The 7,178-nt window shown below is 41.2% G+C and overlaps 1 pseudogene across 1 annotated transcript in view; it reads left to right on the forward strand.

Moving 5' to 3' along the window:
- The first annotated feature begins 3,033 nt into the window (after positions 1 to 3,033).
- LOC143282511 (putative amine oxidase [copper-containing]) overlaps positions 3,034 to 7,178 on the forward strand; it is a 27,493-nt pseudogene continuing 23,348 nt past the window's right edge. Inside the window, exon 1 of the transcript XR_013055270.1 lies at positions 3,034 to 3,629. The product of XR_013055270.1 is annotated as a putative amine oxidase [copper-containing] (transcript). The remainder of the gene's footprint in view (positions 3,630 to 7,178) is intronic.

Genomic DNA, 7,178 nt, shown 5'->3' on the forward strand with positions numbered 1-7,178 from the left:
TTCATTAATAAACACGTCTTTTTTGTTAAGAACTGAAGCATCCCAGATGAAGCTGGAAAATGAAATGTGAACGACAAGGAACGGACCGCAGAAAAAAGAACAACGACAGCGACGACAGCAACAACAACAACAACTACAACAAAACAACACAGTCAAATCACATCTGCCATCTCTCTAAACGAGCATCACTTCAAACATCCGTAAAATTAGGAAAAGCACTAGCATCTGGCATTCATGCCATGTTATCAAAAACCGAAATCTTGAAAGAAGACAACCAAGCGAACACGCCGCGCATATGTGTGAAAGCCGATTGATAACAATATGAAAGGCTACAAGACCCATTCCCTGTGTGAAAGCCGATTGATAACGATATGTAAGAGTACAAGACCCATTCCTTGTAAGAGTACAAGACCCATTCCTTGTATGAAAGCCGATTGATAACGTTATGTAAGAGTACGTACAAGACCCATTCCTTGTATGAAAGCCGATTGATAATGATATGTAAAGCTGCAAGACCCGTTCCCTGTGTGAAAGCCAATTGATAACGTTATGTAAGGCTACAAGACCCATTCCCTCTGTGAAAGCCGACTGATAATAGTAATTGTAATAAAATGTGGGCTTCTATAGCGCAGTACCCCCATCTCAGATGGGGCTCACCGCGCTTTACAATGAAATATACAAACTTAAGACTAAGTGTCGTAGCATATGTACAAAGTCAACAGTTTCACATGACGTTGGCTAAAATATACATATGTAAGACTAAGTGACATAATATATATATATATATATATATATATATATATATATATATGTGTGTGTGTGTGTGTGTGTGTGTGTGTGTAAGTCGACACAGGCGCCATCACACTAAATCACACGGGTGCAAATCACAGCAAATCAAAGCACATCACATTCACCGTTGTCATAAATAAACACCGGGGAACCAGATATCACGAAAAACACACCAAAATCATCACAGATGCATACAGATCATCACAAAGAGCACATCCTGCAGCAAAAATCACAGCAAGCATATGCAGACAGAAAATTTTCAGTGAGAAAAGTACAGTTTGAAAAGATATGTTTCGAGTGCTCCCTTGAATGCGGGTGTTGAGGTGTAACGGAGGTGTGAGGGCAGTGAATTCCATTGTTTAGGTGCAACAAAAGAAAAGGAACGTTCACCGTAAGTTTTAGTACGAATCTTTGGAATGGGCAGTGTGCGCTTGAAGAACGGAGTTGTCTGGGTGGTAAATAGACAGAAAGTAGATATGAAAGATAGACAAGACAAGAATCAGTGAAGAAATTGTGACAAAGGACTGAGAGTCTGCACTGTATTCGTGCTTGGATGGGGAGCCAGTGAAGGGAAGCGAGTAGGGGAGTGATGTATTGACAGACTACTGCAAGGGATGGAGGAGGCTGGTTGCCAAATGTGTGGTGACCCCACGATCTACGAAACTAGCCTCCTTCATCCCTTGCGGTTGTTTGTCCATCTGACCGTCTCACTGAAGGTTTAGATCTGTTCACGCTGAGATGTTGACATCCCATCTCTTCCTCAGCCTGCCTCTTCACCTTGCTCCCTTCACTGTTTTCCGCTCGAAGGTCTTGGCCCGTCCTGATGAACACGAGACGTGGCATGTGGTTTGTAGGTATGGTGGTATGACTCTAAAATATGAGGAAGAAAGCAACCCTGAAATCACCCTACAAAAAATTCAGAGAAGGGTTAAAGCCTGCTGACTTCAGATTCTGTCGGTTACAACTGATGGGCTCTGATGGAACAAGGACCAAGCCTTTGATGCCTTCATCCACAGAGGAAAACTTGCCGCTTCAAGATGTCACTTCGCCGACACAGAGCTTCGTGAACAGATCTTTGAACTTATTCTTGCTGGAACACCAGATAATAACGCAGGAAAAGCCTTCTTACTAAGCCAGAGGGTGCACGCTGTGAGAGGCCCTCAAACTGGGCACACAGTTTGAAACCATGGCAGCACACTTGAGAGATCTATACAACGTGGTGTCCCAATCAGCATTGGTTGCTACTCTCTTGACTCTATCCACGTGCACATGCAGGAACTGGGGGTGGGGGTGGTGGGAGATGGGGACACAAGCCCCGAAATTGCCCAGCACTTGGTACAGAATGCAGCTCATGTGGAAAACTGAACTACTGGGCCAAAGTGTGCAGGCGCTCACGGCAGACTGTACAGCAGAGACCAAGGCGACACGACCAACAACAAAAGCAAAGCCAACCACAGCCACCACCCACTGCTCCAGTATGCAACAGACTTCGGGCTTGGTAACTGTATGTCGAGCAAAGCGGAGAGACAGTACTTAAACAATCCTGCCGCGTTGCATTCAGTCAGGACATAACAGCGACCCAGTCTTTGTGAGACAGCTTCAATGCTCAAGTGGGAGGGCGACAAGCTTTCAGTGGAAAGGCCGTGGCTGTGAACCCTGTATGATATATGACTTTTTTTCTTTTTTTTCTTTTAAATGATTGTCATGATCATTTTTCATTTCAGATATCACTCTTGATGGCCATCACAAATGCGTTATGGTTATTTATAGTTATGAAGGTGTCAGTGTAGTGTCAGGTGTATTCCACCCTGTTGCTTTGATGAACAATGCACTTAAATAATATTTTTATTCAATTGTCTGTGATTTGTTTGTTGTTGTGATTACAACTGTCCGTTTCTTCCTTGTATGTGTGTATGTATGTGCGTGTGTGAAGAGAGAACGGGGATTAGGAGAGGGTTATAGGGGGAGGGCGGGATAGATGCTTCTTTCTCTCTCTGTATGTGTGTGTGTGTGTGTGTGTTTGTGTGTGTGTGTGTGTTGCATGCATAAATGGGAGCATGGGCACATACTTGTGCGCGCGCATGTGTGTGTGTGTGTGTGTGTGTGTGTGTGTACGCAAACCATAAGTTCTACGTGAATGTGTGGAATTTCGTTTGGCTGTGGAGGGGTATGGGTGTGGTTATGCTTGCGTATAATGTTAGTGGTGGTTTTAGACTTTTTAATTGTGGTTTCAGGTGTATTTGCCTTTTTTCCTCTCATTTGATGATTGACGTCTGCATAGTAGTAATGGTAGGGTGAACTAGCCTACAATATTCGGCTTATTTCAAACTCATTTCCAGCATGACATGTCATAACTATTTACAAATTATTTTCCTTTGATATGATGTTTGAAATGCACGTAACATTCAAAGAAGGGTGTACACAGGTTTTCTTCTATTATTTCTTTTGTATCTTAAAATGTAATTTTACCTCACCTGAATGGTTTCTTTTTACATACTCATTGATGCGTGTTTTGATAATTGTTGACGAACATTTGAATGAGCCAAAATAAAACTTTCTGTTTTTTGATAGCTTGAATCAGACACGAAAGTACTGAACTGCACTGAAAATTGTTGTCGGCCACACATCGGCTGCGTAGTGCTGTGCGTGTTTGCACACCCGGACATAAATATTTCTTTGTGAGTCAGAACGGGTACTAGCCCAGATCTCTGAACACCTGACTGGGCAAGGTGAAAGAGACGGAGAGGCGAGGTTCCACTGGAGTGACAAAACGCAGTGTAAAATTCTGTTCACTGCAGTTGGTGGAATTCACCCGAGGGGAACATCGGACCACTACACAGGTTAGTTGATTCTTTTTCTGCTGACTCAGTGCAGTGTTTAGGTACGCCGTTGAAAGTGTACACTCCGTCTGTACCACATCTGTGAAACGTATGTTTAGATTGTATTTTTTAATCATTTATTTGGTAGAGGCATCTATCTAGAAAGTTGGACAGAATCCGTTGTACTCCCATTATATTAAAAAAAAGTTATGCCAACAACCCAAATAACTATCGAGGGATTTATGTATGTCATGCATGTAGCAAGGTGTACAGTCCTGTCATTAATATGAGACTGCAGGAGTGGGCGAGGAAAACAATATCACAGTTAAATACTAAGCAGGGTCAAAACGAAATTATTCAACAGAAACAGTTTTGTTTAAATCTTAAATTGTATGTTGCCTTTATTGATTTTTAGAAGGATTTTGATTCTGTTAATATAGTTATATTTTTGTCTATTCTGTTTAACCATAATTATAGATGTGTTGTCAGTATATACGACTGTAAATGCAAATGTGTGGTGTGGTGCATTGACGGAATGTATCAATTGTACATCTAGGATAAAACAAGGTGATGTTTGTAGCCCTGTTTTGTTTTCTATATTTATCAATGTGTTGACACGTGAAGTTATCAGTTCTGGGTAAAATATTGTCACTTTCCCAATGATTTTTTTGGAAATTTTATTCTTCTTCGTGCTGACGATGTCATGTTAATGTCGGGGACAGCGACTGGGTTGCAATCTCAAATAAATAATCTTCAGAAAATGCTGTTTCATTACAGTTAAAAGTTATTACGGCCCAAGACAACATAGTTGTGTTTAAAACGGGAGGATAGTTTGCAATGAAAGAAAAATGACCATACAATGGAGAACAATGCCTGTGGTTAATGTGTATAAATATTTAGGTGTATTATTCTCTACACAAGTGTTTTTTTTTATGCATCATGAAGAAACTGTCTTAAAAATATATTGTGTTGTTTGAAGTTATTTGACACTCAAATCCAACCCATTATACAACATGGAGTTGAAATATGGGGCCTTTATCTTCCTGCTGCACACTGGGAGAAAATACGTATTTTTGCTCTTAAAAATTAGTGGAGTATCGCTAAAAATCCCAACGACGTAGTGTATGGTGAAACGGCCAGATACCCCTTATCCGGACTTCTTTTTCTTGGAGTAGAGTAATGGATAAAACTAACTCAAAAGAAAAAAGAACTGTTTTGAGTTCAGTAATGGGTAAAAATAACTAAAAAGAATTAAAAAAAAAAAAAAAAAATCTGCCACATAAGGCTTGTGAAATGTTTCTGGAACTGAATAACAGAGGAAAGACAAACTGGGTGTCGAATGCGAGAACTGATTTGTATGAAGTTGGTATGGGTTTCATTTGGACAAGTCGGTGTGTTAAAGATATGAACGCCTTTGTTTGTATATTTTGTGAGAGAATGGTTGATTCTTGGTGACTCTCTCTCTCTCTCTCTCTTTACACACACATACACACACACGTGTGTGTGCATATATGAATACATACACATTCTTTTTTTTTCTTTTTTTCATTCATCTATTTATTCATTCACACATGCACACGCGTGTCATTCATTATATAACATATGAATTTCTGTGAATTGCTCGCTCTTTATGTTGACATGTATTATGAGGTATGTACGTCTTCTCCCCCACTCTTTACCTTTGGTTATCGTTGTTATTTTCACGTCCTTCTCTGTTGTTTAGCTCTTACCACCACCCCTACCACCCCCTTCCAGCTGACCCATCTCCACCTTTTTGTTTCTCTCTCTCGTCCGTTTACTCTCTGTCATTGTCTTTGTTGTGTTGTTAGTGCTGTCATTGTTGTGTTAATGCGAACGGTGGCTAATGGTTTTATTAAAAAAAATGTGCAATGTTCATTGTCATTTTCACGGAGTCGACTCTCTTCTCTCTCTCTCAGTCTTCCTTCTTCCCTCTCCCTCTCTCGCTTTCTCTCTCCCCTCACTCACTATCTCCGCTTTTTATTCTCTCTTCACTCACTCTCTTTTAGCTATGTCATGTTGTATATTTCAATTATTATTCTTGTATTCATGATCTATTTTGTACATGCTGTTTTGATACAATGGGTTTTTTTTCTTCCCCTTTTCTTTTATCTTTCAGAGGGCTGAATGTAAAAAAAACAACAACCAGAAACATTGTCTTGCTTACTAGTATTCTATTAATTCAGAAAATATAATTTATTCAGTTGAATTCAATTATTCTGTGTGTGTGTGTGTGTGTGTGTGTGTGTGTGTGTGTGTGTGTGTGTGTGTGTGTGTGTGTGTGTTTGTTTGTGTGTGTGTGTGTGTGTGTGTGTGTGTGTGTGTGTGTGTGTGTGTGTGTGTGTGAACGAAAATCTCCAGCTTGTCGATGTATCATCCCTATGCTTTTATCATATTTTCTGATTCTTTCAAAACCACGTGCCACTGACATCCGGCGCTCACTTTGATTCAGGAATTACCTAAATAACGCTCTCGAAGAAAGCTCGAGCATCTCCAGTACTCCACAACAGCCCTCACCTCGAACAGAAACCAGTCCGAGTGAGACGAATCAGGGAAATATGTTGGGGGAGGGAGGTGACCATCTGTGTACAATTTTCCGCCAGGCTTAGTCATGGTGCATTAGGAGATCCCGGTGTGACGTCCCAAATTGTCCCCCCCCAACCCCCCTCGAGGGATGTTCTGGGACGCCCCCCCCACCCCCACCTCCCTCATGCTGGTTCGGTCCCACCCCTCACCCCCCGACATTCCTCGAAAATCCGTCAGAAAACGTTCCCCCCTCCCTGCCCCCATCCCCGAAAAAAAAAGAAAAAAAAGAGAGAAAAAAAGAAGAAAAAAAAGAGAAAAGTTTGATACACTTCTTCCACATACGGTTTGCAACAATAGGTTGTGTGTGTGTGTGTGTGTGTGTGTGTGTGTGTGTGTGTGTGTGTGTGTGTGTGTGTGTGCTCGTGCATGCTGAGCTCGTGCATGTATATGAGTGTGTACGCGTGTGTATATGTGTGTACGCGTGTGAACACGTGCCACGTAGAGATCGCCTTCTGTTATGATTGGCATTTTGACAGCTACGGACTTGACTTCAATAAACCGCCACGGTTAGGGAACATGTGTCCGAATTAGGCGCTCTGAGAAGTCACTCTCTTCTCAAAAAGGCTCACTACAGAGTATATATACGAAGAATAGGGTAATGGCCTGCATATTTAACCCCTTAAGAATAAGGTTTTTTACTGTGAATTCAAATCAACATGCTCATCTCTCAACGGTAAAGTGATTGCCACGGCACTGGGCTACTGGTGCCAGAGACGTCGTTTGCGAAATTTTATATATCAACATTCGAAGAAGAAACATTCAAATTGCATCAGATGGTGCGATATCCCAATACTGGTTCTGAAATGGTACCACATGTCACTGGACATTGGACCAAACGCAGAGCAAAGACACAAACAATGAGATTTTCTCGTGGTTTGGTCGTAAACAAATGATTGGAAAATGCATTTATTTGTAATGCTTTCTGGCTGAAATCAAAAGAATGTCAATATATTCTCTGAGTTTCCC

Source organism: Babylonia areolata, chromosome 5 (assembly GCF_041734735.1).
Source record: "Babylonia areolata isolate BAREFJ2019XMU chromosome 5, ASM4173473v1, whole genome shotgun sequence".
Lineage (NCBI taxonomy): Eukaryota > Metazoa > Mollusca > Gastropoda > Neogastropoda > Buccinidae > Babylonia > Babylonia areolata.